The 23579-nt window shown below is 34.4% G+C and overlaps 1 non-coding gene across 1 annotated transcript; it reads right to left on the bottom strand.

The window, feature by feature from the left end:
- Nucleotides 1–15221: 15221 nt before the first annotated feature.
- Nucleotides 15222–15328, bottom strand: LOC125995857 (U6 spliceosomal RNA). The gene has a single exon (XR_007491177.1). It is a non-coding gene; the product is annotated as a U6 spliceosomal RNA (small nuclear RNA).
- Between the last annotated feature and the right edge of the window lie 8251 nt (nt 15329–23579).

Genomic DNA, 23579 nt, shown 5'->3' with positions numbered 1-23579 from the left:
ATGAAATGATAATTCTATACTGAATGTAGTATATTGAAATGAAATAGATGCATATATGTGATGCCTATCATTTCTAGTATTCTTTGCATGCCTCTTAGGATTTAGTACCCATACATTTATTATTAGACAAGAATCATCAAAAATAAAAGAATCTGGTGTCTCCAACATAAGAACAATTATACAGTTTTTGGCATCTGCAAATTACATGATGAAATGTCTCAACTTCTTTTTAAATTTTATTGAGACTGGGGCCAGAGCATGTTTGCCTTGCATGTGGCTGACACAGAACAGAACTCGGTTTGGTCCCTGGTGTCCCATATTGTCCCCCAAGCCAGGAGCAATTTCTGAGCACATAGCCAAGAGTAACCCTTGAGCGTCACCGGGTGTGGCCCAAAACACTCCCCTCTCCCAAATTTATTGAGACTATTGTAAATTACAAGTCTTTCACAGTTGTATTTCAGGCATATAGTGACAGTTAATATTGGGCAATTCCCATCACCAGTGTTGACTTCCTTCTTCCATAGTTCCCAGCATGCACTCCATACCATCACTGTTTGCCACCTAGACTTCTAGTGTAACATGTCCATTTTGTGTTTACCTTGTTATAGTTTGAGTCTCTTGATTCTTTATCATTGACTTTGGTTTGGATAATTAGATATAACATTGATTTTTTTTTTCACTCAATGCTCCTGAGACCACTTGACCCTTGGGTCCATCCACTTTTTATTTTCTTTTTTTTTCAATTTGTAGAAAGATATAAAAATATGAGGCAGAACAAAATGATTCAACTCCAAGTTTCTATGAAAAAGACAGAAACCCCTATCTGGAAGACATAAATACAATTAAAAGAAAGAAACAATAAAAGAAAAAGAAAAGAAAAAGGGGGGCAGGTGTGGTAGGTTTTTTTTTTTTGTTTGTTTGTTTGCATAGACACATAAATGTTGGGGAAATTAGAATAGAAATTTCCTTGGCTTATGTGATATATGGTTTCTACACCCATGAAACATACTGCCAGAAGACCCATTACAGGTTCTGGGCATGTTGGTTGTCAAACCTCAAGTCTTTTCTTTATGGTCCTAGGGGAAGTTCTGTTCAGTTGCAGTTTCAAAGTCAGTTTCTGTAATTAGAGATCTTGGTCTTTGTACAGATCCTAAAACAAAGCCTAGGATAAGGTCTTTCTTTATGGGCTCAGGAAAAAGTCTGCTCAGTTGCTGTTGCTCAGTCTTCTATAATAATTAGAGATCTTGGTTTTTTGCACAGATCCTAGGATGGAATGTCTTCTTATTTCATCTTAGGTGGTGAGGTAGGGGAGCCTGCCCTTAGATGGAGTTGTTGTTTCTTCATCATCAGGGTGTCATATAAACTTACCCTGGAGCATATTGGCGCCAGAGAGGTATTCAGGATTCCTTTGGGGGAGTTTGATTCCTGGTGTTGGTGCAGGAAATTGTGCCAGTTCTAAGGTTGGGGTCTGGGATTTGGGGTGGATGGTTAATGTCCAGTCAATTGAGGCCTAAGTCAAGTCCCCATAACTTCATGGTGGAAGGTGACCCTGCATTATAAAATTTATGGGTTCTTATCCCTATTAGGTAAGAGCTTTTCTACTAGAATTTCCTACTAAGCAGATTAAAAATATTGGGGGTATTGGTAAGGCTACCTCTGCTTATGGAAATAAACACTAAAAAAGAAATGCATCTACAGAAACATACAAAGAAAATATAGATATCCCTTTTAAGTCTTTTAAGATAGCCTGGGATAAAATCCAGGGCACATTTCATCCCACACTGTGGTCTTATGGAGTCTAAGAAATAGTTTGTAGCAGTTAGGAACTAGGTAGTACCCTTGAACTGGGGATCTCTCTGAAACCAATTTCAGTAGCAAGCAACAGTTCACAGTGAAGGGAGAAAAAGAACTACATAGAATGTGTCAGTAGTAGTGGTGACTGCAGCTTCACGCTGGGGTAAAAGATGGGGGCTGAGAAGGTGTCCTTTTATTTGGGAGCCAGGTGGCAGATTTTTGGGACAGGGGAAGGTTTCTGTTCCTGAGGAGTTAAGAACTGAAGGTAAAGAGGGTTAAATAGGGAGAGATAACATATCTGGGTTGAAGGAGTAAAAGGATAGAAAGGGTTTTGTAAGGTGTTGAACAAGGGTGTGTGTGAAAAGGGATAATATATAACAGAAACTATATAATATAGACATAAATTATGTACAGATTAGACAAACATAGAGGAGTCCACCACATACACACTTATACCTACTTGCAGATAGATATTTGAGTTCTATTTGTAGGTTGTAGTTGGAGTACTGACCCTTATGGGGTGGGTCAGAGGGCTTTAAAATTGGACCTTAACATTGGGAGGGGGAAAGGTTTTCCAATTTATAGTCATTTCATTCATTGTGGGGGTAAACTGCTAAATAGAGCTTTGAGTTAGATTATACATGAAGCATGTTAGGATAGACATATTTCTTCACATTTCGAGTATTAAGCAATATGGTGGTAAGCCTTATAAGAGGGGTCTACCCCATGTAGTATCATCTACTGTTTCTTGTGCATCCATGTTCCTTTCTTGTCAGGAAAATGACAGTGTAGGCATTATGATATAATGATAATGTAGTTTAAATTGAAAGAAAAAAGAGAAAGAGAAAAAAGATAGTAATTTTGCAAGAACATGCTCAATGAACAAGGCCTGTAACATACGTTCATGGTGTGCAGTCAAAATGGCTAAACTTTTGAGAGACATAAACTATAGACTTAATGAGTTAACATAATTCCTTCCTCTATACATAGTCAGTAAAAAGATGCCAGATAAATAAGGAAACTCACACAAACAACAACAACAACAACAACAGAAAGAGGCTGACTTATAATACAGCAAGCAGGTTGCATTCTTTGCATCTAGATGACCCGAGTCCAATACTTGATACCCCATCTGTTTCTCTAAGCACTACCAAGAATGATCCCTAAGTCCAGAACCTGGGATAAACCCTAAGCCTGGCCGGGTATGGCCCCTCTCCCCCACAAAACCCTCATCTTATATATACTAATAAAGTGAAAGATTCTATATCAAATAAAAACATACATAGTCAAAAGTGATCATACAAGAAACAACAAACTTCTCCACATTGGAAGTATGATAGAGAAAATAAATCAAAGGAAATATTGAAAATAAAAATTCTCTAAGAAAGCAGAACTACAAAAAATAAGTGAAAATAGTGGGAAAAATAAAGGAATAAATAGCAGATATGTTTGAGAATAACACACATTTGAGAAAGAGTTAATACAGAAAAAGAAATAAAAGAATTATTAAGATAATTTTTTTCAAAGGAAACATATACATAAGTAGACAAATAGGTCTAAAGAGAACCTAGAAAAATGTACAAAATTTGGTCCTTAAAAGATTCTTTATTGAGACATTTTAGAGTGCCAGCAGAAAAATAATACTAGTATCTTAATGAATTACATTTTCCATTGATAACTACTAGTCACATAGGCAGATGACTATTTGACATAAATCCAAATGTAGACATTTTTTGCAAACTTTATTTATGCAAACTTTACTGACAAAAATTTAAATATTACTAATATGCATAATTAACAGTTTATATCACAGAAGACTGCAAATACTATCACTTTATTTAGTTAAATAAAATATCAAAATTAATTTCACTTGTATTCTTTTACTATTTTAAGTAGTGTTACAAAAATTGAATTTTCTATGTAGCTTATGTTAATGAAACATTAAATTTTTATGTAGTTTATATCAGTGAAATGCATAATTTTTTATTGCCAAGTATTGCCCCAAAAATGATGTTTATAATTTGCAAATGAAAGGTTAGTAATCATATAGATACTCAATGATGTTGAGATAGTAAACAGAATTTTGAAAGAGGGTGATATGTAATTTATAATTCTATAGTCATAAAAGTACTAAGAATGATTAAAAGTAAATATATTGTAGATATGGACACAAAGATACAGCAATTAGGTTGGCTTGTATGCAGCTGACTCAGGTTCAATCCCTGCTATCATCTATGGTCTCACAGTCTTACAAGACTTTTTTTAAAAAAAATGTCAGCTTGTAAATAGCTTCATGTGTTTGCCCATGAATAGTAGGTAAAGGGGTAAAAGAGAAACCCAAGAAATTAATTATATTACATAAGAAAAGTAAAGGGATATTTAAATTTAAATCATAGGCACATGTGCTTTTTAAAATAAGAACTTACATTTTAAAAGATGGAATTGTGGAAATTTGACTGATAACCATGAGCAGTAATGCCCAAGGTTTGCATCATGTTGACCTTAACCCAGAGTTTGAAGAAGACTAGAGATACCACTTATCAAGGATAAAAGAGTATGTATTACAGAAAACTTGTCTAGTAAATTAGTGAGCCTATAATTTTAGATGAAGCAAGAATGTGCTGCTCTTTGAAAATGTGGGATAAATTCTCCTTTGTATTGAGGTGAGTGGAATCATGCCAAAATATGGATTAAAAATGATAAACTAAGAACCAAGATCTATAATTTAGAGAACTTCTTCATCCATTCTTTACAAAAATTTCTTTTATTGGAATTTTAAAGAATTCTGTTTGTTTTTGACCTTACCTTTGGCTCTGTTTTTAGGGTTAACTTTTGGAGATATTCAGGAGACTAGAGGAAATGCTGGGATTGAACTGGGTTGGCCAAGTGCAAGATAAGTGCCTTAACCCCTGTTCTGTGTAAGCCTACAATTTTTTAAATAAAATTAGAGATTCTTACAAAAATTTAGTCAGCGAGTTGCACCTATAAAATTAAAATGAATGCAGTATTATGTTGAAGGGAGACCATGTATATGTCATGAAATCTTTCCTCTCTTTGTAATGTGATAATTTCTTGGCAAATAATAAGATCCAATAGCCTTTACATTTAATTATGTAAGAAATATTATTCTTAGTGATTTTTATACTGTCTTGAAAAATTATTTGCTGTGAATATGAATTCTTTCACATCACTAGAAAATATGTTAATTAATTTTACTTTTAAAGCAGATCAGATAAATGGGGCAGGTGCATTAGGCTAAAGGTTAGATTGAACAGTATAGGTCATTTGGCAACTTCTTTTTTCACTCTGCCAGTTAATTCAAGGGGAAAAAAGTGGAATAAAATAAATAAATCATCACATATATATCAATACCTAGAATGGATTTTGGATGTTCTGTTAGATTGTGTGCTCCTATAGAAATGAAAGTAACTTGGGGTTACTGTAATGGTTGTGAATGACTGGTTTTGTGAATTCAGCAAAATTCTTATACATTTTCATATAGATTAATATTTATAGGAACTGTCTCACTAAAGAATTTGCAAAATTACTTTTCATATTTTTATTAATTTACATTTGTTTACACAGTCAACACTTTAATGCAATGGAATTTATTTTAAAAGAAGGGGATTTGTTTATTATAATATAAACTATTTAGAAGCAAAATAGTTACAATTAAGAGTAAAGCCTGGAAGTGTTCCCACAAGGCCAATTGCCAGGGATTTTTCATTAGTACACTAATAGTTTTTTAAACCCCCACCTAGAGCACTGTAATATGCTTTTTAATTATGCAGTGAAATTTCTTCAAAAGAAACTCTTTTTTTTTAATTTTTTATTGAGACCAATGTGAATTACAAGTCTTTCTTGATTATATTTAAGGTGCATAGTGAGAGTGAATTAGGGCAATTCCCACTATCTGTGATGACTTCCTTCCGCCACTGTTCCCAGCATGTATCTGATACTTTGTCCCTTAGCCCGTTGGACTGCTTGTGTAACTGGTTCCTTCTAAAGAAACTCTTGCTTATTATAGTTAATAGTGAAATTAGAACAGCCTGGCTTGCAGTTGGATCCTGATCATAACCCAAATAGACTGTCTGTGTCTTTAATAAATAAAAAGAAAATCCACAAATTGGAAAATATACTTCCAATTTAAATATTGAAACATAATTTATAAGGTTATAGATAGATAGTTCTAGTGTTTGGGGATTTGTCTTGCATGTGGTTGACATGGGTTTGACCACACCATGTATGGTTCCCTGAGCCTGACAATAAGTGATCACTAAACACATATCCAGAAATAAGCCCTGAGAATTATCAGTCCAAGGGTATTTTCCAAAGTTTGCTGCACCTATAAAATAGACAAACAAAAGAAAAAAAAATGACACCTCTCATTTAAAAAAAAAACTTATTTGTATCTTCTAGATAGAGACTCCTGCCTTTTACCTCTTTTTTTTTACTTTTCTTTTTTTTTTACTTTCTTTTACCTCATATTTCTGTGTCTTTATACAAATTGAGAAAAGAAAAAAAATAAAAGAGAGTAAGGCCCAGAAGCCAAGTGGTCTCAGGTGAAATTGTGTAGAAAAAAAATGATCAGAACTAAATACTCGAGCCAAAGTCAATGACAGTAGAATCAAGAAACCCAACTATAAAAATCTAAAGTTACAATGGACTTTTTAAATTGACAGGCCAGGGAGCTAAGGTGGAAGTATGGGATGCATGCTGGGAACTTCAGTGGAAGGAGGTCAACACTGGTGGGAATGACTCTAATTCACTGAAATCCAACTAAGAATCCAACTAAGATATCTAACTAATTCACAATGGTATCAATTTAAAATTAAAAAAGAAAACCATAAAATAATAGTCATAATTTAAAACAAAGATGAACATGGCCTTTTAAAAGCATTTTCATAAAAGCTATATTATTTTAAGCATGACTATAAAACCATTGTTAAAGGAATTGGAAATTATTGTCTTAGGTGGAATTAAGTATAATAAAGGATTAGTTAAGAATAAAAATAAAAACAAAAAGCTAATGGGCAAAATGACTGTGTGGATATTAAAAAATAGAAAGTAAGTTATGGGAGCACATCACCACTAGAATTTTATTCTTTTAAATGAAGTAAATTTTGTGAGGATCTGCAGAATGCTCAACTGTGGACTAACCTGAGAATGCAGTAAAAGAGGGTAATCTGAAAGATGGCCTGAGTCACTAGATTGAAAATGGAAGGTCCTAAATCGGGTTGATGGGGTCAGCTGAGCTTGTACAGGGAATAGAGGAGCATTCTGTAGGCCTGATGGAATGTCAAACTTTGTCCTTTGTCAAATTTTATTTTGTTAGTGGGAATTTAATTTTTTATTTTGGGCCACACCCGGTGATGCTCAGGGGTTACTCCTGGCTATGCTTTCAGAACTCACTCCTTGGGGGTTCATATGGGATGCTGGGTCTGTTGTGTGCAAGGCAAACACCCTACTGCTGCACCATTGCCATTGATCTGGCCCCATTAGTGGTCATTTTAATGAAAATGTAATATGATATTCAATTCAATGCTATATACACAAGTGTATATAGTCTATTCAATTCATTCCATGTGATAGATGCATTCAGTTTCATACTTCATTTCAAGGAGTGAAAAACATAGTAAGGAGATAAATGGTCCATAGTAACAGACCTTGAGAGTCTCTCTAAAATCTTGAATGTTATGAGGGGAATCTTAGAGGAGTGCTGAAGATATTTTTGGAGGTGTATTTTGTTAGTGAGTATGAAGTTGGAGCACTGTATGCCCAAACCTTTAATCGTTGAGAGTATTCTAAGTCACATGCAAACATAAAGATGGGAGAAAAAGAAAAAAAAATAACACCAGCATATCAAGAATATCCTTGAGTTAACATTAGTTTTTTTACCTACGTTTGAAAGGGTCAACTCCAGATGTTTCTCTAAGACAGAAGTGAATTATGAATATTGTGTGGGATGATAATTTACAGGCCTAATTGTTAAACACAAACCAAGATACTCATTGAGACTGATAGTGATGAAGACAGCCTAACCAAGATCTGGAAGTGAAAGATGAAAAGTTGGAAGAGAAGGATGCACAAATAAAAATAAATAAATAAAACTATTAGATAGAGAGTTTATTGAGATTTCATAAGAAGGTCCATATAGGCTCTTGTGTACATGGCTGAGATGGCCACTGAAGAAACATCAGACCCCATGACACATTTAGATTTTAATATTTGTCTTAGTTTGTTAGATTCTTCAAGACTTCAGCATCGTAGCAGCAATTATTAATAAAGACAGTGATAAATATGGGTTAGAAAGAATGGTGGAGAAGAAAATACAGTCATTTCTCAGTGCAAACAAGCAACAATAAATACTTTTGCTGGAAGTACTAGGGAATATAAGATTTTATATATAGGACTTGTTATATAGCAGTGACCACATACTTGGTACTTAATGTATATACACATTTTAAAAAGGTATATCACATGTGCAAGAATAGTATAGCAATAAATCCAAAGCACAGAGTAGACAGAACTAGAAATATCAGATCTAAAATGCAACCACTAAACTTTGCAATGTGCTTGAGATGGTGGAATGTGGGGTATGATGACATATGGGAATAGTCATGATGGTGGTTGACAGTGGTGGTGGGACTAGTGTTGAAATATTATATGTCTAAAACCCGATGATTATAGTTTTGTAAATCACAATTTTGTAACCAAATAAAACATTTTTTCTGAAAGTTACATCACAAAACTATATTTTTTTTTCTGAAAACTGTGAACAAAAATTCCTCTAGCATGTCTACAGACCTGTTTAATGAGTCATTGAAGAAAAACCTGTGTTGAGAAAATTATCTAAATCCAGTATTTTTACTGTGCAGTCTATTTCAAAGAATGTTTATCTTATGAATTGGCTCAACAAAATGGGGAACCTTGTGTTCAGGGGAGAGTCAGGGGGAGTTCTTCTCATTCCCCTCTGTGTCCCCAGCTCCAGCCCTTTGTAATTTTGTGCTTACCTTGAAGAAAAAGCAGAATGTTCTTTTGCCACTGTTATTTACACTTTCATGCAAAGGTGGTAAAAATAACTCTCTAGAATTTCTTTTTTATGATATATTCCATTTTATAAAGCATTTGCTTTCAAAAAACAAAAAATAATATTTGCTTTCATATACTAACCTCTAAGAAGTTTAGCAAATATCAGAAGATTCTGAGCACTACAGTACATTTAAAACTGTACTTCAAATATAGACTGATTTAACACCATGCACAAAGGTAAAATCCAAATGAATTAAAGACCTTGATATCAGACCTGAAACCATAAGTTATATAAAACAACTCATAGGTAAAACACTCCATGACATTGAAACTAAGGCATCTTAAAGAAGGAAACACCAGTCTTTAAACAAGTGGAAGCAGAGATAAACAGATGGGACTATATTAAACTGAGAAGCTTCTGTACCTCAAAGGAAATAGCAACTAGGATACAAAGGCCACCCACAGAATTAGAGAAACTATTAACCCAATAATAATAATAAGTCAGATGGAAAGAGACAGACACAGAATATTCTCACTCATCTACAGGAATTAAGAAAAATAAAATAAAATAAAATAAGAAAAATAAAAATAAAATTATTGTAATAATACTCAGAGGCCATAGAAATGAGGGCTGAAAAGACCAGATTATGACAGGAAGTTTACTACAAAGAGTGGTGAGTTTAGTTAGAGAAATATCTACACTAACAACTATCATGACAATTGTAACGAGTGAGAGAAGTAGAATGCCTGTCTCGAATACAGGCAGGGGTTCAGGGTAAATGGGAATGGGAGGCATTGTTGGTGGGCATGTTGCACTCCTAAAAGGGGGTGTTCATTTTATGACTTAAACTCAATTACAGACATGTTTCTAATCATGGTGCTTAAATAAATATACTATTTGTTTAAAGAAAAGATTGATATGTCAGCTACAATATCAGTATATATTATATGGCTGTATATATAATCTATAGTACAAATGATGAACTATGTATTTATATATGTGTTTATGTACATACCCAAAAACACACACAAAGAAAAACTCATCTTGTAGATGGTTTTTACAAATGCTTACATTTAATAAGTATTTTATTATTGTGCATCATGTAATCCATTATGACTGTCCACAAAAGGAAAAAGCACAGAAGAGGAAATGTCTAATTTCAACGTGGCACCAGATTTCGAGTGAATAGATTCAGTGTTATCCTATATACCTCAATATTAAATTGCTGAAAGATGCCAAGTTTGAAATGTGTTTTAAATATCACAGTAGCAAAATGGTCCTTGAAAACAGGAATATTTAGATGGTTCCCAAGTGCTCAGGATTCAAGAAACAAACACTACCTATTCACTGCATTCTAGAAATTGCACTTGGTACTTTCAATCATTTCTTCACTAAGTTTCTTACCAGATCTTTAGCCCTCCCTGCCTTGGGGTTGTGCCTGGGAGAGGTTTTGGAGCGGCAGTTGTTTGGAGCACTCAAACAGAGTGAGAAAATGAATAGCTAGAATACTGTTTAGAGAAGAAAAAGAATTAAAAAAAAAAGAATTTAAAGACGGTGTAGAGTGTTTAATATACTGATATAAAAAGAAAAATATTCTATCTGCAAATCAAGAAGGACAAAAGAAATGAAAAATCAAGAAATTATTTCTTTGTAAATGTTTTGAGGGAGTTTGCATGAAGTATCTCTACGTATGGCATTCTCATTCAATTGTGTTCTTCTCCATAACTCTATGCTCACATTAACTGGGCTTCTTATTACATCAATAAATCAGTGAATCAGGTATTTATCTTAGGCTTATTAAAGGACCAGTGCTGTACTAGGAAATGTAAGGGCATTTTAGAAAGTCAAATAATGAGTTGCCTTGCCAAAGAAATTATAAGTCTGTTGGGGGAAGAAAGAACCATTAGGATATTCATATTAGATCCTATTTTGCATATCAACTTTTGGGAACTTGGTGACATTTCAGCTGCTCTCAAAGGTCCATTTACCACATTGTTCTTTGCCCTAAGAGGGAAAGGAGAAAGGTTTGGGAAAAGATATATGTGAATTTCCCAGAGGCTCTCATTATCTGGGTTAGATTACTTTGCTATTCCACTGTGAACTAACTAGGAGCTGTGATTGGCTTGAAGCGGTGCCAGGGATTGAACAGCACTGAGGATGTCACATGAAAGGCAAATGTTCTACCATTGATCTACAGTTCCTGCTGGGGGACTGGATTATTTCCAGATACGTTGTCTTTATTTTCTTGGACTCAGGACTGTTTTTCTATCATGGGTGCTAATAAATGCTGGAAACTGAATCTGCTCACATACTTGTGATTCTGAAAATTTTTTTGTTGTAGCTCAAAGATCCTACAGTAGGTGAAGTGCTTGCTTGGCAGCAGGAGTAATCTCTGACACAAAGCCAGGTTTGAACCCTGAACCAGGTGATATGATTAGAAGTGTCATTGTATTTTCTGATCATTATTCTATAGTATATTTTTACAAAGGCCATTTTTTGAGTACTTAATATATTTACTTCTTTATTCAACCCTTTTGTTCTTTTATTTCTACATTGAGCCAACATTGATTAAGTATAGTAAAAATCATTTAAAATAATTTCTTTATATTTAAGTACGGTGGTTACAGAAATGTTCATAAGTGGGTTTCAGTTACTGAATGTACACCACCCTTCACCAGTGTTTCCCATTTCCCTCCACCCCCACCCCTGCATATCTTCAGGACAGACATTCTACTTCTCTTTTTTCAATTGTTATGATAGTTGTCTGTGTAGTTAGTGCTCTCACTGTGCTCACCGATCTTTTGTGATAAGCTTTGCATCATGGGCTGGTTCTTTTGAGTCTTATGTCTATTGTCTCTGGATATTAATATCACCCTGTCTTTTTTTAATATCCCACAGATGAGTGAGACCATTCTATGTCTATTTCTCTCCCTCTGGCTTATTTCACTCAGCATAATAGTCTCCACATCCATACGTGTATTGGCAAATTTTATTACTTCATTTTTCCTTACAGCTGCATAGATTGTGTATATGTATAGAAGTTTCTTTAGCAACTCATCTGTTGTGGGTCATCTATGTTGTTTCCAGATTCTGGCTATTGTAAATAATGCTGCAATGAACATAGGAGTGCAGAGGACACCAGTTAAGAGACACAGAATATAAAAATGGATAAAAAAGCAAAATCCAATGTTTTTCTGCCTATAAAAACATATCTGAATAGTGAGAACAAATATAGATTCAAAGTTGGTTGGAGAGCAGTCATTCAAGCAAACAACTAACTCCCTTAAAAAGATTATATTTTTGCCATTTCTAATTGAGCTCAGACTTTGAGTTAAACATATAGAAAAGAGAACCAGAGTGCAGTAGGTGGGCAACTGCCTTATATATGGCTGACCAGAGTCTAATCTTGGCCCTAGCTGTGTGGTTCCTGTGCACAATTAGATGTGTCCCCAAATATATATGTATATATAGTTTATTGTATTAATAATTGAAGAAATTATTTTATCATTATTTCTATCTTCTTGATATTTGCACCAGTGATGCAGCATTACTGATTAGTAGTGCTGCTGCTACAAATCAGCACAAATAGAAGCAGAGACATCAAATTGTATTTTATTATATTCTTTACCACTATGCACTCACAGAGTAAAAATAAGAGTATATTCATAACATAGCTTGAGTACTTAATATCTTAATGATGATTGAAAATGTGGCTCATGTTTTGTATTAAGAGGCCCTGGGTATAGTTGGAATGTCTCACAGCACCTCTTGGAATGACATTACTGCACTCAGTCCCTCCCATCCCAAAATGCTGATGAAATTTATTTTACATTAGATGAATCAGGTGATACACATACTTGGTTTTTGTTTTTTAATCAGTTTGAGATGCTATTTGTATCATTTTTATTATACTTTTACAATATTCTGTAATGATGAAATGAGAAATATGCAAAAAGTGCTTCTGTTGTATGCCCAAAGACAAAAGACTTATCCAGAAAAGGAACTTGAGAAAATGAATTACTCTAGTTACTTTTGCATTGTTTCATTTTTACTTAAAAGATCAACTACTAGACAAACTAGACTAGCTTTGACTTGAGTACTTCGCAGAACTTTTCTTGAAAATGAGTGATGAGATCCTGTCACCAGAAGAAAAACAATGAGAAAATGTGTAACTGGTGACAAAATTCAAGCTTTTAAGCAGCAATTATAATTCCAAAGCACATTTTACTGAACTGTGAACTTGACAACTTCACAATTCTCAAGACATTTTTGAAGAGAGTGGTACAGATAATAATGAGTATAATTTTAAAAATATTACATAATAAAAATATGCCACTATTTAGAATATATTTCAAAATTAAGCAAGGGTTAAAAGATCCACCCAAAGAGCAAATCAGACAATTGGACTTTTAAGTAAGTGAGTGTAAAACATTCATTGATATTGTTTGAATTTTTGCATTGTGACTAATATGTAAAAAGCTACTACATGTTGTATTTTGGTATAGTGTCAAGGGGTACCAAATAAAATTATATGACTATATGCAAAAGTATATATATAAAAATATATGAAAGTATTCTTACCTTTTAAAAAATATGCATGGATTCCTTTAATATTTTTCTGAAAACGACACATGACATCATATTGAATAAAAAAGACATGGTAAACTTCAAAGATTTCCAGTTGGGTCTTTCTCTCTTAATGTCCTTTACTATACCAATCTATTTGTAACAGATCTGAAATACTTTGAAAAACTTGGAAAAACTGCAGAGTAGATCTGAACATCACTGATTCACTATGACACTCTCCTGGACCTGGATTCTGTTATCATCTGGATAATAAAGTCTCTAATGTAATGAGCATGGGTGGTCGATCTGGAGTTCATGAATAGGTGTGATATATAGTGTTCTATTCAATACTTTCCTAAATATTTCCCTAAACATTTTCATCCACCATGTTTATAATAGTTACTATGCAAAATGTTAGTGAAAACTTTGGAGGAAGGACTGTGACCATATTTACAATATATATTTTATATTCTGTAGTAACAGGGTTTTTTCTGAAAGGAAATTGCCTCCTCAGTTAATGGGATCCGAGTCTGTGAACTTGCTCGGATTTGGAAACCAAATGAGAGCTTACAACTTTCCATGGTGTGACTAACATTAAAATTATGATAAATAATTCTCACATTTTCATAAATTATTAATTTTCCATCATTTTTATCCTTAGGAGCACCATGATCTATTACCCTTAGTTGTCTATATTTATGGTTCAAGATTTCTTGGTTGTGGTCCAAGATAGCAATTAGAATTCATCTGTAGTAAGTGAAGGACTTTCACCTTACCCCTGGCAATACTGGAGTATTCTAACATATTAGAGGCTCTTTTCCCTAGAAAATCAATGATCAAACTACCAAAACTGACAATGCAGATTAGATTTAATCCATAATAATTATTCAATACAATATTGGAAAATTTAGCCAGAGTATACAAGAACAGTAAATAAAAGATACCCAAATGGGAAAGAAGTAAAATTATCACTACTGTCATTATAATTATAAAATTCTACAAATTTCACTTAAAAGCTTTGGGGAAAAAATGATAGAACAAGGTGGGAAGTTAAAAATCCTACATGTTAAACTAGGTTTCATTTATAGGTTCAACACTTGGCATGTTATGCATCCGAGTTCTAGGAATTATGTGTGCACATATCTTTGTGGCTTGTAGTTTTTCATAAAAATAGATATTCTTTTTTTAATATAATTTTTATTTTGATCATAGTGGCTTACATATTGTTGACAATAACATTTTAGGCACATATTTACATAAAATCAGGGGGGATTCCCATCACCAGATTGTCCTCCCTACACCTCCTTTTCTGTCCTACCTCCCATTTCCTCTTCCTTCACCCCCAGGGTGGCTAGAATATGTGGTCCCCTCTGTATCCAACCCACTACTTAGTAGTCTTGCACCTTAAACAGTTTTTTTTAGAAGGACAGCAGAGATGATAGAAGGAATTCTGAAGGAGTGTCTTTTGACCTAGAATGATATTTTGTTAGAGTTTCTTCCTAAATTATATCAATTTTTTTAATTTATTTAAACACCTTAATTACATACATGATTGTGTTTGGGTTTCAGTCATGTAAAGAACACCACCCATCACCAGTGCAACATTCCCACCACCAATGTCCCAAGTCTCCCTCCTCCCCATCCGACCCCCGCCTGTACTCTAGACAGGCTCTCCATTTTCCTCATACATTCTCATTATTAGGACAGTTCAAAATGTAGTTATTTCCCTAACTAAACTCATCACTCTTTGTGGTGAGCTTCCTGAGGTGAGCTGGAACTTCCAGCTCTTTTCTCTTTTGTGTCTGAAAATTATTATTACAAGGGTGTCAAAAATATAGAACGCTTCACGAATTTGCGTGTCATCCTTGCGCAGGGGCCATGCTAATCTTCTCTGTATCGTTCCAATTTTAGTATATGTGCTGCCGAAGCGAGCACAAAATAGATATTCTATGTCATGAGAGTTAACATTGAAAGCTTAGAGGTTAGTGTATGCCTGTGACTCATGATGGAGCGTGTCTTACACTGAACTAATAAATATTTTCAGTGACAACTTTAAAATATTACCCGAATAAGTATATATGTTTCCAATTCACTGCCAGAGCCTGTGATAAAAAAGTGATCTTTTTATTTACTGTACAGTATCTACCTCTGATACCATATTCAAAATCCAAACTGGACCCTTATAACTTGTTCACTGCCCCAGAGTAGGATCTTTTCGATGTAAGCCTAATTATGTGAACTCTATTCTTCTAGTTTTTTCTATCTTAATTTGCAATCAGTGTAAAATTTCCATAGAATTTTCCTCCATGAATTGTTCATATTAATTTATGCCATCCTAGGTGTTTGAAGGAAATGGAAAAGTGATTGAACTACTACAAATAGAATATTGGGGAACAAAGAGCACAGAGGTTAGTCAAAATCACCTGCACAGAAACTTCCATAATAAGGAACATAGTACTGGTTACAGAGAAGGAACCCAAAGTGGATAGATTACGTTTATAGATCTAGAAGAGAGATTAGCCTATACTATCTGAACCTTAGCAACTGCTTAGAAAAAGCAATATTTTAGAAGAGAAGGTCAATATCAATCAATGAGTAGGCATCCTCATAAACATACAGTGTGGAAGCAAAGAAACAATTTCAAAAAGTAAACCAAGGTATTTATAGAAATAATAGAGAACTACAAAACAAACATACTCATCCCACCTCTAGTCAGATTAACCAAGAGTGAAGTTGCCATTTACTAACAAATGAAAGGAAGATGGGATAAACAATTTGGTCCAGAAAAATGAACTAAAATAAGGAAAAACAAATCACATGCTTGCAAGAACAAAAGATAAAATAAAAGTTTAACATTATAACATTTGAACATTTTTTGACAAGAGTAAATATAAAGCTAATGAACGCAGCAATTTAATGCTATAACTTGAATTAAATAGCATTACGCAAACACTATACATGATTTTTATACCTAAATATTGGTAACTAACCAATTTAATATTGATAAAAATGTATAGTCACAATTCTTCCTTTTAGATGAACACCAACACATACATTGAATGATTATAAATACATTGAATAAATAATTGAAAATATTCAACCATCATACTTCTTATGAAAGCAATGATTTTCAGACAGGTCAGATGTAAGTGGGTGGAATATATTTTGATTGTGGGTATTTGAAACCACATCCAAATGTGCTCTGGAGTTAATCTGACATTCTCTCATAGAACTATCTAATAAAGAGATAATGCCAGACTCAGTCTACTATTACACAGCAATGCAAGATAACTATGGACCAATTGTTCATTTCCACTGTACAGATCAACACCAACCAGTGGAGCTAGGTAAAAGCTACAATCAGAACCAACAGAAAGCTAAAACCAAGAATCAGCATAGACATCCTTAAGTTTCAGAGGCTGAACACACCTGAAATAGAAGGAAGGGTTGAGAATCCTCTTCAGGACAAGTCTGATTATATATCTTCCTGGTCTAGAGGGTTCTGGCATATTTATCAGGATTCAGATCAGATTGTGATCAAAGCCTTGTCTATATTGATCATGTGGATAAGAAGAATGTATAAACAACATGCACATGGCACAATAGTGTCTTTGGAGCCTCCAGAATACTCCTTATCTTCTTTTACTCCAGAATTCCAGGGCCTATTATTATGTTAAAATAGTTGAGAGGGGCCCGGAGAGATAGCACAGCAGCATTTGCCTTGCAAGCAGCCGATCCAGGACCAAAGGTGGTTGGTTCGAATCCGGTGTCCCATATGGTCCCCCGTGCCTGCCAGGAGCTATTTCTGAGCAGACAGCCAGGAGTAACCCCTGAGCACCGCCGAGTGTGGCCCAAAAACCAAAAACCAAAAAAAAAAAAAAAAAAAAAAAAAGCTGAGAGACCAAATTTGGTAAAGGCTACAGATGACCTGAAATTTTTATGGTTTATCTGGGCGGCTTTCATCTGTTCGTTGGATGTCCTCATTAATAGTATTTAAAAATTCTTCCTATCATTGGTGAAGGGGGAGAAAAAGGAGTCAGAAAACAGAGGGAAAGAGGGAGAAAGAAAGCATGCTCCTGAACACACTATGCAGACCTTGATATTGGAGGAAAGGGTCCACAAAGTAGTAAATAAAGGTATTTTGGGAAGAGTTATCTTTTTTTTAATTTACTTATTTATTTTAATTTTTATTGTGACCAAAGTGCATTACAAATCTTTCACTGCATCATTTATGGTACATAGTGACAATGAATGAGGGGCATTCTCACCACCAGTGCTGTCCTCCCTATGCCCCTGTTCCTAGTATGCATCCCATATCTCCCTCCTCTACCCCCCAGTATGCTAGTGCAACTGGTCTCCACTTTACAGCTTGTTGTAGATTGAGCATCTATTCCGCCGTCATTGGAGATAAAAAGGATAAGAAAAGGGGGAGAAAAAAATTTGGTGACAACTACCAAAAAAATAAAGAAGAGTGAGAGAGAGAGACAGACAGACAGAGAGAGAGAGACAGAGAGAGAGACAGACAGACAGAGAGAGACAGAGAGAGAGAGACAGACAGACAGAGACAGAGAGAGAGACAGAGAGAGAGAGAGAGAGAGAGAGAGAGAGAGAGAGAGAGAGAGAGAGAGAGAGAGAGAAGAAAAATGGAAGAAAATAGAAAAAAATTGACCGGGCAAATAAAAATAAAAATAAATCTCTAAATAATAACCACAAGTGTGAAAAAGAAAGAAAAGTGGAAGAAAAAAGAGAAGGAAAATAAAGTCAAAAACTAACAAATCAAAACAAACATGTTGACAAGGTTGTTCATAATACAGTTTTTCCCCACAAATAAAGATGTTCATGATTGAGTTACAGCTACACAATGTACAACATTCATGTTTCATGCTCCCAATATTCGGGAAGAGTTATCTTTTTATGTAGCAAGAAAACAGGGATATATCTGCTATTCAACACAGGTGTACTGAACTATTTCAACAACACAAAAGAGTGCAGTGGAATTTCACACTAGATTCTCCAGAAAGTATTTTAATTTATTGGGGGGGGCAGTTTGTGAGTTACACAAACTGGGGCTTATTCCTAGCTTTGTACTCGAGGCTCACTCCTGGTGCTGCTCTAGATATTATTCTGGAAAATGAAACCAGGTAGGCATGTGCAAGGCAGATTTCCTATCATCTGTGCTAGCTCTCTAGCTCATGAGTTATTTTAAGCTAAGAAATGTGTGATAAACTTTTACCACAGAAGTAGAAAATAAATTCATAGGATTAATTGGCTAAGGTGGAATGGACTATAGGCTGTCGTCTAATTATATTCTGCCCAGAATTTGATACCATGACATGGTTGTGCAAGACAATTATTTTGTTCTTAGTAACTCTGCAAAAAATTTAGAGGAATTATAATAATACATGCGACATACATTCAAGTGTTTTAGGGAGAAAATGGCAAAATACTGTACAATTGGTAAAAGAGGGATACACTCATACCATGTTGGCAAGTTTTCTATCAATTTTGATATTATTTCCAAATTTAAAAGGGTACTTAGAGTGCTGTTAATTTTTAAATATAATAATAATTTTTATTTTGACCAAAGTGGACTACATATTTTTTAAATATGGAATGCTTCATGAATTTGCATGTCACATATTTTTCACAGTAATATTTTTGGTACATATTGATATTGAATCAGGGGAATTCCCACCACCAGTGTTGTCCTTCCAGCACCCCGTTCCCAGCATGCATCCCATATCCCCCCTCCCTTACCCCCTAGGCTGCTTGTATAAGTGGTCCCCTCTGTGTCTATCTTGTTGTAGATTGGGTATCGATTCTGTTGTCATTGACTTTGGATTTGATGTTTAAGTCCGATCATTTTTATTACTACTTAGTGATCATACAACTGTTTGGTCTTGGTATCCTCCATTATTTTACCCTCAATTTGAAAGGCAGATCAAGATGGTTCAAGTTATGTGGTTCTGTTTGAAGGAAAAAAAAATAAAATGGGGTAAAAATCAAACAAGCAAAAAAATTAATTTTAACTACTAAATCACATTCCCCTGGTTATTCCTACATAAGCTTTCAGAAGAGTCACTAGGAGATATACGTTTCCAGATATATCTGCAAAACTTTTTCTCCACATGGTTGCATGGATCTTTTCTCAGTCTTCTCTCTCTGACCCATATGTTCTTTCTCCTATTTGGTTGGCAATTGTGATGGAAAGAAACATAAGACAGGAAAGAATAGAGCAAAATTCTTTCAACTAATAAATTCTGTATAAGATATAATATAATGATGCATTAAAAAGAGATGAAAATTGGGCCGGCGAGGTAGCGCTAGAGGTAAGGTGTCTGCTTTGCTAACGCTAGCCAAGGAAAGGACCATGATTCGATCCCCCGGCGTCCCATATGGTCCCCCCAAGCCAGGGGCAATTTCTGAGCGCATAGCCAGGAATAACCCCTGAGCAAAAAAAAAAAAAAAGAGAGAGAGAGATGAAATATTAAATGTAGTGAAAACATTAAATTTCTGACTTTGAAATAAAATAATGTAAAGAACAATTTTTTCCCAATGAGTTTTTCTATATTGCAGGTATGTTGTGATAAGAAGACTGATTTGGACAATGTTAAAGATCTTTTCAGAACCCCTGTACTTTGTATAATGTCTGGTTCAAACCCAGGATGCTTTGTTTTGAAAGATCTGTCTCAGTACTGTTAAGGTCACATATTTACCCAGAATTAGAGGGTCACATATATAAGGCATTCTATACATTACATCACATTGTTTATGTACAACTTTACAATCTCACTTTATGTTCTTATTACATATATCACATTTCACAAAACATTGCATAGAAAACCTTACAACCTCATTCTCCTGACATCACATCCATGCATTATGTTACATAAGCATGAAATTATATTATCAACCCTATCTAAGTTTATATAGTCATATACATGTTTTAAAGACCACAGACAAATTTCAACAGTTTGGAACACTTGACAAATCACACCTTTCATAAGTGGTCTTTATTGTTTATCCTTGTTTACTGAATAAATGGAGTCTATCTACCTTTGAAATCATCCTCTATAGACAATTTACAGCATATTGTGAAAGATTAAAGTGATGAAAAACTAATTCACATACATTTATAAGGTTAGAAGACAGGTAAAAAATAGATTCTTACATCATGCATGCACATGAGTTTCACTGGAGAATATATAAATCATTATTAATATCTATGCACTAATATGTACCCAGCTTTGTTTTCTGTCTTATTACTTTGTTTTAAAATGAAGGCCAATGGAAATTCTTGAGAGTTGTCTTGGATACTCTATTGATGAGAAAGAGAAAAGATTGTAGTAATAATAATAGATATTACATAGCCCTCCTCTTTCTTTCCATTTTGGAGGTGGGTCAGGGAGTTCTTATGAGAAGTGATAGAAAGAATTTAGAAATAGAAAGAAGAGAACTTTAACTTTTATTTATATTTATTTATTTATTTTCAGTATGTATATTCTTTATTTTCATGCTGAGATATTCAGTTCTTTAAATTAACAAACTATACTTTTTTTCTTTTTTTAAAAAATAATATCTTTATTTAAGCACAGACATGTTTGTTAGTTGGGTTTAAGCTATAGAAAAGAAAACTTCCCCTTCACCAGTGCACATTTCCACTGCCAATGCTCCCCATTTCCCTATTCCTCCACCCTCTGACTATATTCGAGACAGGCATTCTATTTCTCTGACTCACTACCATTTTCATGACTGTTGTCAATGTAGTTAGTTCTCTAACTGAAATCACCACTCTTTGTGGTAAACTTCATACAGTGGGCCAGTCCTTCCAGCCCTCATCTCTATTGTCTCTGGGTATTATTATAATAATGTCTTTTGTTTTTCTTAAATATCACATATGCATGAGACTAGTCTGTGCCTACCTCTCTCCCTCTGATCTATTTCACTCAGCATAATTGTTTCCAGGACCATCCATGTATAGGAAAATTTTATGACTTCACCTCTCCTGTTGGCTGCATAGTATTCCATTGTGTTTATGTACCTTAGCTTCTTTAGTCACTCATCTGTTGTTGGGCATCTGAGTTGTTTCTAGATTCTGGATATTGTAAATAGCACTGAAAAGAACATAGGCATACAGAGAGCATTTTTGTATTATGTTTTTGTGTTCCTAGGTATATCCGTTGGAGTGGAATTGCTGGATCATATTGGAATTTAATATCCAGTGTTTCAAGGAATCTCCATATTGTTTTCCAGGAAGGCTGGATAGATGGCATTCCCACCAGCAGTGAACGAGAGTTCAGTTCTCTCTACATCTCCACCAGCACTGACTGATCTTGTTCTTTGTGATGTATGCTATTCTCTGTGGTGTGAGATGGTGCATCATTATTGTTTTGATTTACATCTCCTTGATGATTAGTGATGTAAAACATTTTTTTTCATGTGATTTTTGGTCATCTGTATTTTTTGACGAAATGTCTGTTCATTTATTTTCCCTGGTTTTTTTTTTTTGATAAGGCTATATGTTTTTATTTTTGGTAAGTTCTTTCAGTAACTTGTATGTCTTCCAGGGGTCCTCAAACTTTTTAAACAGGGGGCCAGTTCACTGTCCCTCAGACCATTGGAGGGTCTGACTATAGTAAAAACAAAACTTATGAACGAATTCTTATGCACACTGCATATATCTTATTTTGCAATGAAGAAACAAAACAGATACAAATACAATATGTGGCCCGCAGGCCATAGTTTGAGGACCACTGTTAGACATTAGTCCCTTATCTGATGGGTACTGGGTGAATAGTTTTTCCATTCTGTGGGTGGCCTTTGTGTCCTACTCACTATTTTCTTTGAGGTGTAGAAGCTTCTCAGATTAATGTAGTCCCATTTGTTTATCTCTGCTTCCACTTGAGCTCCTTTAAAACATTTGGACTTGGGACTGTAGAGATAGTACAGGGATGAAGGTAGTTTCCTAGCATGCATTTAACCCTAGTTTAGTTCCTGGTATTGCTTATGGGACCTGAGCACACCAGGGGTGACGACTCAGCACTACCATGAGTAGAATAAATAACCCTATCACCTCAAACCACATTTGCTCCAAAATTTAGCTTTGTCTTTCCATGATCACATAGTCATTCATAGTCCTTATGACTGAGAGGTATCTTCAGGGCTTGGAATTTTTACGTTTTGAAATTTAAATACCTATGAAATAGCTTCTGTGCCTTCTTGATATATGTAAAGCTTAATGTAGGGACCTATTCTAAACTACAAGAACTTATATTTTCTCTTTTGATCTCAGAATAGCTAACTAAACAAATTGGAAACAAACAATTTTTATGTGAAGAGTCTAGGATAGGTAAAATTTTATAAGACATGCTGATAAATTTATTTTATCACATAACTAATAAAGAAATTCAAAAGAAGGAGGCATATAAAGAATGATGGTAAAACACTGTGCAATATTTCTTATGGAAAACCTTTCCATTGAAGGTTAAATGATGACTATAGCTTCAATAAAAACAAATATGATATGGTTGCAATTTCTTATAATTTATGAATAAAGATGTTCTTATATATGGGGTGGGGAGAAAAATGTTTTTATATAAGAATTATTAGTAATAAGTTATATGATTATAAACAGTACAGGGTTTACAAGTGATTTGTGTTATTACAAACATGAATGAACTACTAAAATAAGAATCATTAACTGTCTAGTATATACAAGAAAAATAAAAGTTGTATTTAGTTTATTTGATAAAAAATTAGGTATAAATTCAAAAACTTTGTTCTCTGTGTTATATTATATTTATCATTTACTGAGGTGACAAATATCTATATCTTAAGACATATATATATTTTTTATTTTGGGCCACCCCTGGTGACACTCAGGGGTTACTTCTGGCTATGCGTTCAAAAATTGCCCCTGGCTTGGGGGACTGTATGGGACGCAGGGGCATTGAACCCTGGCCTGTCCTAGGTTTGCGCATGCAAGGCAAATGCCCTATCACTTGTGCTATCTCTCTGGCTCAAATATCTTAGGTATCATAGTGTCTATAATATCTATAATAAAATATGACTAGGATACAAAGGCCACCCACAGAATGGGAGAAATTATTTACCCAATATCTACCAGATAAGGGGCTAACATCTAAGATATACAAAGTACTGATATACAAGGTAACTCACAAAAGTT

Source organism: Suncus etruscus, chromosome 1, assembly GCF_024139225.1.
Source record: "Suncus etruscus isolate mSunEtr1 chromosome 1, mSunEtr1.pri.cur, whole genome shotgun sequence".
NCBI classification, from domain to species: Eukaryota; Metazoa; Chordata; class Mammalia; order Eulipotyphla; family Soricidae; genus Suncus; species Suncus etruscus.
The sequence above is the reverse complement of the archived record's forward strand: the minus strand, read 5'-3'. Positions and strand labels throughout refer to the sequence as shown.